Consider the following 6,340-nt stretch of genomic DNA (forward strand, 5'->3'; position numbering starts at 1 on the left):
GCAGCACATGGAGGGGAGGAGGAAGTGGCGGCGCGGGCCGCGGCCTACTCCCAGGCAGCCCCAGTCAGCGTGCTCCTCACCCCCTTGGAATCCATTTTCCAGAAAAGCCGGTTTCTCCCCGCACCACCCTCCCCCAGTTCACTTCACAATGTCACGGAGCCCCTCGCCCAGACCCGGGTCCCGGCGGCCGTTACCTCCCCGTTGGGCTGCGGCGGAGGAATCCTGTCCGAAGAGATCGGGTTGCGGGAAACGCGTGCTCGCTGCTCCCTGTGTCCGGCGCGAGTGGAGCTGTTGTAAAATGGCGGCCGAAGCTCACGCCGCTGGCAGCAAACCCGATCCAGTTCCACTCGCCTCCGAGCGCGCTCCCGGTGCGCGCGCGCCCCCGCGTGACCCCCCTTTCTCCCCTCCCTCGCGCGTCCGCTTCTCTCACTCACTCACTCAGCCCCAGCCCTCCTCCGGCTCCTCCTTCTCCCCCTACCACCACTACCACCGGCACCCTCCGTCGGCTCCTTCTCTCGGCCTTCCCTCTGCCCTTCCCTACGCCTCTCCCCCGCCGCTCCCACTCTCCTCCGCGGCCGCTCAAGCCAAGAGTGGCCGCCTTTCCCCTCCTCGGCCGCACGCTCTCTCTCCCTCCCGCGCTAGCTCGCTCGCTCTCCCGTCCCCGTCCCCAGTCCCTGCCGAGTCGGCTTCGCTCTTTCTCTCTCCCGCGCTGACGTGACGACGTAGCCTACGCCTCGGGACGCGCGCCCGCGGGCTCCGCCCCCACGCCCCGTCGCCGCCCTCGCCGCTCACTCCGCGAGGAGCCGGGAGACCCCGCCCTTCCGCTCCCGCGGCGGCGGAGGGGCCGACAGTGAATGAAAGGCCCTCCCCTTCCCCTCCGACACTCCCCCTCCCGCTCCGCTCCGCGGGGCGGGGCGGGGCGGGCCCGCTCGGCGTGTCCCACTCGTTCTCCTTTGTCAGGAGACGGGCATCTCCCCACCCCGCCCCGCCCCCCCCACCGCAGCACCACGCGCATGCCTCCCCCACTGAGCTCCCGCCCGCTCCACCCCCGACCGGCCCGGGCCGGCGGGGCCCGAGGCGGGGGCACAGGGGGCTGCTGCTGCTCCCCAGAGGGCACCTACCGGTCCGTGCGCGCCGCGCTCCGCGGCCACGAAGCCGTGTCAGGCGGAGTCCACGCCGCTGCCGCCCCGCGCTCTCCTCGCTGGAAAGCTGCAGGCGCACGTGTCCCCCGGGGCGGGGCGAGGCAGACAATGGGGCGGCGGGGGAGGGGGCCGGCGCGGGGACCCACAGACCTTTGGTCCACCTGGCCGGCGGGACTGGAGGACGGAGTCGCTCCCGGGCGCCGGGTCTCCTGGACCGGACAATAGGACGACCCGGGGCCCGCGCCGGGGCGGCGACGCTTCCCAGGGAACCCGGGGCGGTGGGAGGGGCGCCCGGGCTAGGGCGAGGAAACCCCGGCCGCCCGCGAGGGGGAACCGGGCTGGCCCAGTGCAGCGAGCCGCGGCTCTCGCCTGGGGATGATGTGAAGGCCAGATTTGGAAGCGAAACCTCCCGGTGGCGAAGAGTTGTGCAACACCCCGCTCTGGTCCCTGGCCTTTTAAGCAGTTGAGGGCTTCCTCCTAGCTCAGTGTGAGCAACTTGAAAGTAGCGCAAGCTGTGTACTGAGGACAACTGTGAGGAAATATCTGTTTTTTTCCCGAATATGTTGGCAACTAAATCTTAGGTGGAGTGACATTTCCTTTGTAATCATTTTCTAGTACAAGACCAGACAAAGACATTTGAATTTCAGATGCAATGTGGATACTAATTTTATTCAATGCAGCTCTAATGAAAAATAAGTGGCCTTTGATTTTTTAAAGTGTATTTTTAAGAACCCACTGGTTCCCCAAATAAGTTCCATGATATGACAGCAAATCAGTGATTTGAGAAGTTAGATGCTTAAGCACATGAAGTACTAGATTATTCTCATAGGTTGGTTAGACTAAAGTTCTGTCTAATCAACCTGTGTAGCAAGGATCTGAGAGCTCACCACCTAAAATTCTTTACTGTTATACATGTAGGTAGGATGGCTTTCAGCTAATCAACAATAGGGATCTCAGTTCATAATCTGAAAGTTGTAGATAATATTTTACAGACTAGAGAATAAAAATAATACATCTGAGCCATCTGACACTTTATATTTAACCTTTCTGGAGGCAACATAGCTTTTGAAAAAAGGGGGAAAAGTACCTCTACCCAAGAAATATAGCCTATAAGACTCCCACATTTAAAATGTTCAGCTTTTCTAAGAACTCTTATTTTTTTAATGATTTATCTTGATGCATACAAGAACTGGGGTGTAGAGGTGGGGGAGAGGGAGGTAAGAGGATTTCCAGGGACAGATTGTAGATCAGAACAGGGGAATCTACTGAAATACACTGCTGAGAGAAGCAGAAGCTGGGACTGGAGAGGCCTGCTGTGGCCTGTGGGTCAGGTCCCAGGCTGGATACTTTAACCCCTGTACCACCAGGGAGACCAGAACTCTAATTCCTTTATCTAACCATTCTCTAGGCCTACTAGACATTTTAAAAACCTGACACAAGATCTGCACCATAATGGTCCATCTCCATAGTTCTCACCTCAGTGAACATTGCCCACTTGCATTTAGCAGGAATAATTGGAAACCAGAGTCATCTGGGACACTACCTTCTCCCGCCCCCATATTACTTAGTCAAACCCTGTCAGGCTTATACCTGGCTAACTCAACTCCACTGCTCTATATATTTCAACCAGGGAATAAAAACCATCATTTACCACCTGTCCAGCTTCCTCATTCATCCATTCTTGAAGCTTTCCTAATCCATCTCTCTCTCTCTCTCTCCCCACCTCTCTTTCCACCCCCTCAGCCCCCTTCTCTCTCCCTCTCTCCCTCTCTCTCCCTCTCTTCTCCAATACCCCCCATCCATCCACCCACCCACCCACCTCTGGACCTTCATCTCTTTTACTTGCTAATAAGACACCTGCCTAAACCCTTCCTTACCTTCTTACAACTCTTGAGATCATCCTTAACTAGATCGATAAAACCCTTGGTAATCTTTCCCCCCTGTGTCCACAGCCAGATCCAGCTACTCTCCCAGCTTCAGCTTCAGCTGGCCTTCACTCAATTCTGGTGGCCTTCACTCAATTTTGGGTACTCAGCTCTGCACATGACCATAACCTAAACATAGAAACTGATGCCCTGGGCATGGGGGGGGCGAGGGGGGGAACACAGCTAGGGGGTGTAGCAAGCAGTCACTCCTTGGACACCTTTTTTTGAGTAAAGCAAATCATTTCCCCCTTGTTCCAGAGTTGACTACAAGAATTATTCCTATTATTGAAGCATGGGAAATCTCTAATATCTTTTCCAAAAGCTAGTAGATTAACTCATTTTGTATGGTAGTTAAACTGTGCTAGACTGAAATATTTTAATATTTCAGAGCATATTTTAATATTTAAGAGCACAACTGACCAAGGTCCAAGATATTAAGGTATCATGTTCAAGAAACTTAGGGGGAGGGGGAGTCACTGTATAAACTACCTGTGTAGTATACAGTAAGAACATACACTTTATAATATAAAACCTGTCAACACATAGAAGTTAGTTGCAAATAGCCACTCAGTGTCCTGTTGGCTTGTGAATATGTATCTTTATTTCCCTGAATCCTCTTTAGTAAAGATCTCATACTTTGTAAATTTTTGCTGAGTTTAAAAAAAAAGAAAAAAAGACCCTTCCTGATAGCTTGATAACACTATCAAGCTATCGCCAGCCACTGTAGCTTGAGTTCCATCCCCAGCCAGGGAGCTGATCCACATGGTGCAGCAGACATCTCCTGTCTTGCCCACTGCTTCCTTCAGCAGTGTATTCCAGTAGATCTGTCTGTTTTGTTTCTCACTCTATCTCTGGTAAATCCTCTCATTCCCTGCACCTCTGGCCTAGACCCCAGTTCTCATATGCATTAATAAAAATAAATTTTTAAGAAAAACGATAATAGGCTAAGACACAGAGAACCCTGTTTCCAAGTCCAGATCTGCTACTAATGGATAATCATTTCACTTTCAGAATTTCTAGTTCTGCATCTGTAAAACAAGTGAGTAGAAATATATATTAAGATTTCTTCTGTCTGAAGTATTTTATAATACATAAAAAATTTCTCAAATTCTTAGGTCTCTTATTGCTTAAAAATATTCAAACATTTGGCACTTCCCTCGTGGTGCAAGGAGTTAAGTCTCAGCACTATGAAGTTCTATAGCATCAACCACTGTGGCCTGAGATTTATCCCAGCCAGGGAGCTGACCTACTTGACACAGCAGAACTCTCCTGTCTTCACCTGCTGCTCCCCCCAGCAGTGTATTTCCATAGATCTGCCTGTTCTTCCCAGTCTGCCTCTGGTGTATCTTCTCACCCCCTGCACCTCTGGCCTACACCCCAGTCCCTCTATGAATAAATAAAACAAAAATTTAAAAAATATTCAAACATCCTATTTGTCACTTGAAATCTTCTCCATAGGAACCTCAGTCTCCCTTTATAGCAAAACAGGCTGTTCTACCCCTCATGTGGACCCTCACACCAATGTAACAGCAAGAACAACAACAAAGGTTGATTATCTGATTTGGGGTATCATCTCCAACCTGAATATCTGATTCGGGGTATCATCTCCAGCCTGAATGTGTTGGGGGTAAGAAGATTCGCCAGAGACAGAGTGGGTTGCAAAACAGGCAGTGACTGTTTTGACTGAAATACAGTGCTGAGGTAAACAGTGGCCAGGATAGGAGAAGACTGCAGCCCTGTGGTTTGCTCCCTGGCCCGGGATTGAACTCTGCTGCATTGGCTACGGATAGCGTCATAGTGCTGCAACTAACCCCTTGTACTACCAGGGAGGCCATATTTAGTTTGTTTTCTTTAAAAATGAAAGCCCTGGTGGTGCAGCAGGTTAAAGCACAGCACTAGGATGCTAAGGCCACTTCAGCATGAGTTTGATCCCCACCTGGAGGTGACCCACATGACGCAGCAGACCTCTCCTGACCCGCCCGCTGCTTCCCTCAGTAGTGTACTTCACCGATCTGCCTGTTCTGCTCCCCACTCTGTCTCTGGTGAATCCTCTCACTGCTCCTGCACCTCTGGCCTGTACCACAGTTCTGTATGCATAAATAAATACATCTTAAATAAAATTTATTAAAAAAAAATTTAAAAGCCACTCACAAACAGAATTATGTAGAATGTGACATTGATACTTTCAAATGTGCACCTTCTCTGTACTGAGCTCTGTGGTACGCACTAGATTTACAATGGTGTATGTCAAGATAGACACAGGTGTTTCTTTTTCCTCTTTTTGGAATTCTGTCTAAAGGTATTCAGAATGGTCCAGCACTTGAAATACCATCATAGGTTATCCTACAATACAGCCTCTAACAAAATGAGGCTGTCCCAAACCCCTATTTAATAGTACTGCTTACCTTTATGACAAGAAGTTTGGGAAAACACCAAAAATCCACACATGATATATGCACAGTCTGACTTCAAGGAATTTGTACCCTTGTGACGTTTTCTAAAACAGAACAACATATCAGCAGAGCCTACTGCTGGTGGCTACTTGGTGGTTCCAAGTGTGGTAAATGTGTCCACAGAGGGATCGAGTATGCATTTCTCATTAAGGAGCAGAAAGTCATTGTGAAAATGTTGAAGATACAAGCACAGAGTCAAAGAGCAAAATAATAAAGTTTTTTTTAAATAATCAAAATATAAACATAAGTGATTCCTGATTAATAAATGTGCAAGATGTTTATATGTGTATAAGAAGAGATGCATGAATATAAATTTTTTGTTTCTCCAGAAAAAAATTACAACTAGAGAGAAGAATGGGTACAAGAAAGACCATATTTGTTACAATAAATATGTGTTGTCTAAGTTAATTATTTTTGTATTTCTTTACTATCTTTTTACCAATGTAATTATTGAAGTAGTAGGAAGATGAAAAAATGTTGATTTGCTATGAATGAAAAGCAGGCATATAAGCATGCTTGTTTCGGTATTTTGCTTATTGTCCAAAGTTCTCCTACCTACTCAAATGCCATATGGTTTTTAAAAAAATCATATTTTCTGGATCTCCCTAGTAGCTCAGGGGTTAAAGTCTCAGCTCTATCACACTATCCCCAGCCACTGTGACCTGAGTTCAGTCCCCAGTCCCCTATTCCAGGCCAGGGAGCTGACTAGCCCACTGCTCTCCTCAGCTCTCCTCAGGGATGTATTCTGGTAGCTCTGCCTGTTCTGCCCCCCTGCTCACCCTCCCACCTTGGCCTATTTCCCTGTTCTTCTAAAATAAAT

General features: G+C 49.2%; 1 protein-coding gene across 5 annotated transcripts in view; it reads right to left on the minus strand.

The window, feature by feature from the left end:
- SYNCRIP (synaptotagmin binding, cytoplasmic RNA interacting protein) overlaps positions 1 to 721 on the minus strand; it is a 29,867-nt gene extending 29,146 nt beyond the window's left edge. Inside the window, exon 1 of one of the 5 annotated variants that reach the window (XM_004673665.2) lies at positions 195 to 720. The gene's annotated coding sequence lies outside the window, so the exon portion shown is untranslated. Of the gene's footprint in view, positions 1 to 194 lie in introns of all 5 variants that reach the window. The other 4 variants (XM_004673666.2, XM_004673668.2, XM_004673663.2 and 1 more) reach the window with 4 other exon arrangements.
- Positions 722 to 6,340: the final 5,619 nt, after the last annotated feature.

Source organism: Condylura cristata, unplaced genomic scaffold, assembly GCF_000260355.1.
Source record: "Condylura cristata isolate star-nosed mole 26May11 unplaced genomic scaffold, ConCri1.0 scaffold00001, whole genome shotgun sequence".
Classification (NCBI taxonomy): domain Eukaryota; kingdom Metazoa; phylum Chordata; class Mammalia; order Eulipotyphla; family Talpidae; genus Condylura; species Condylura cristata.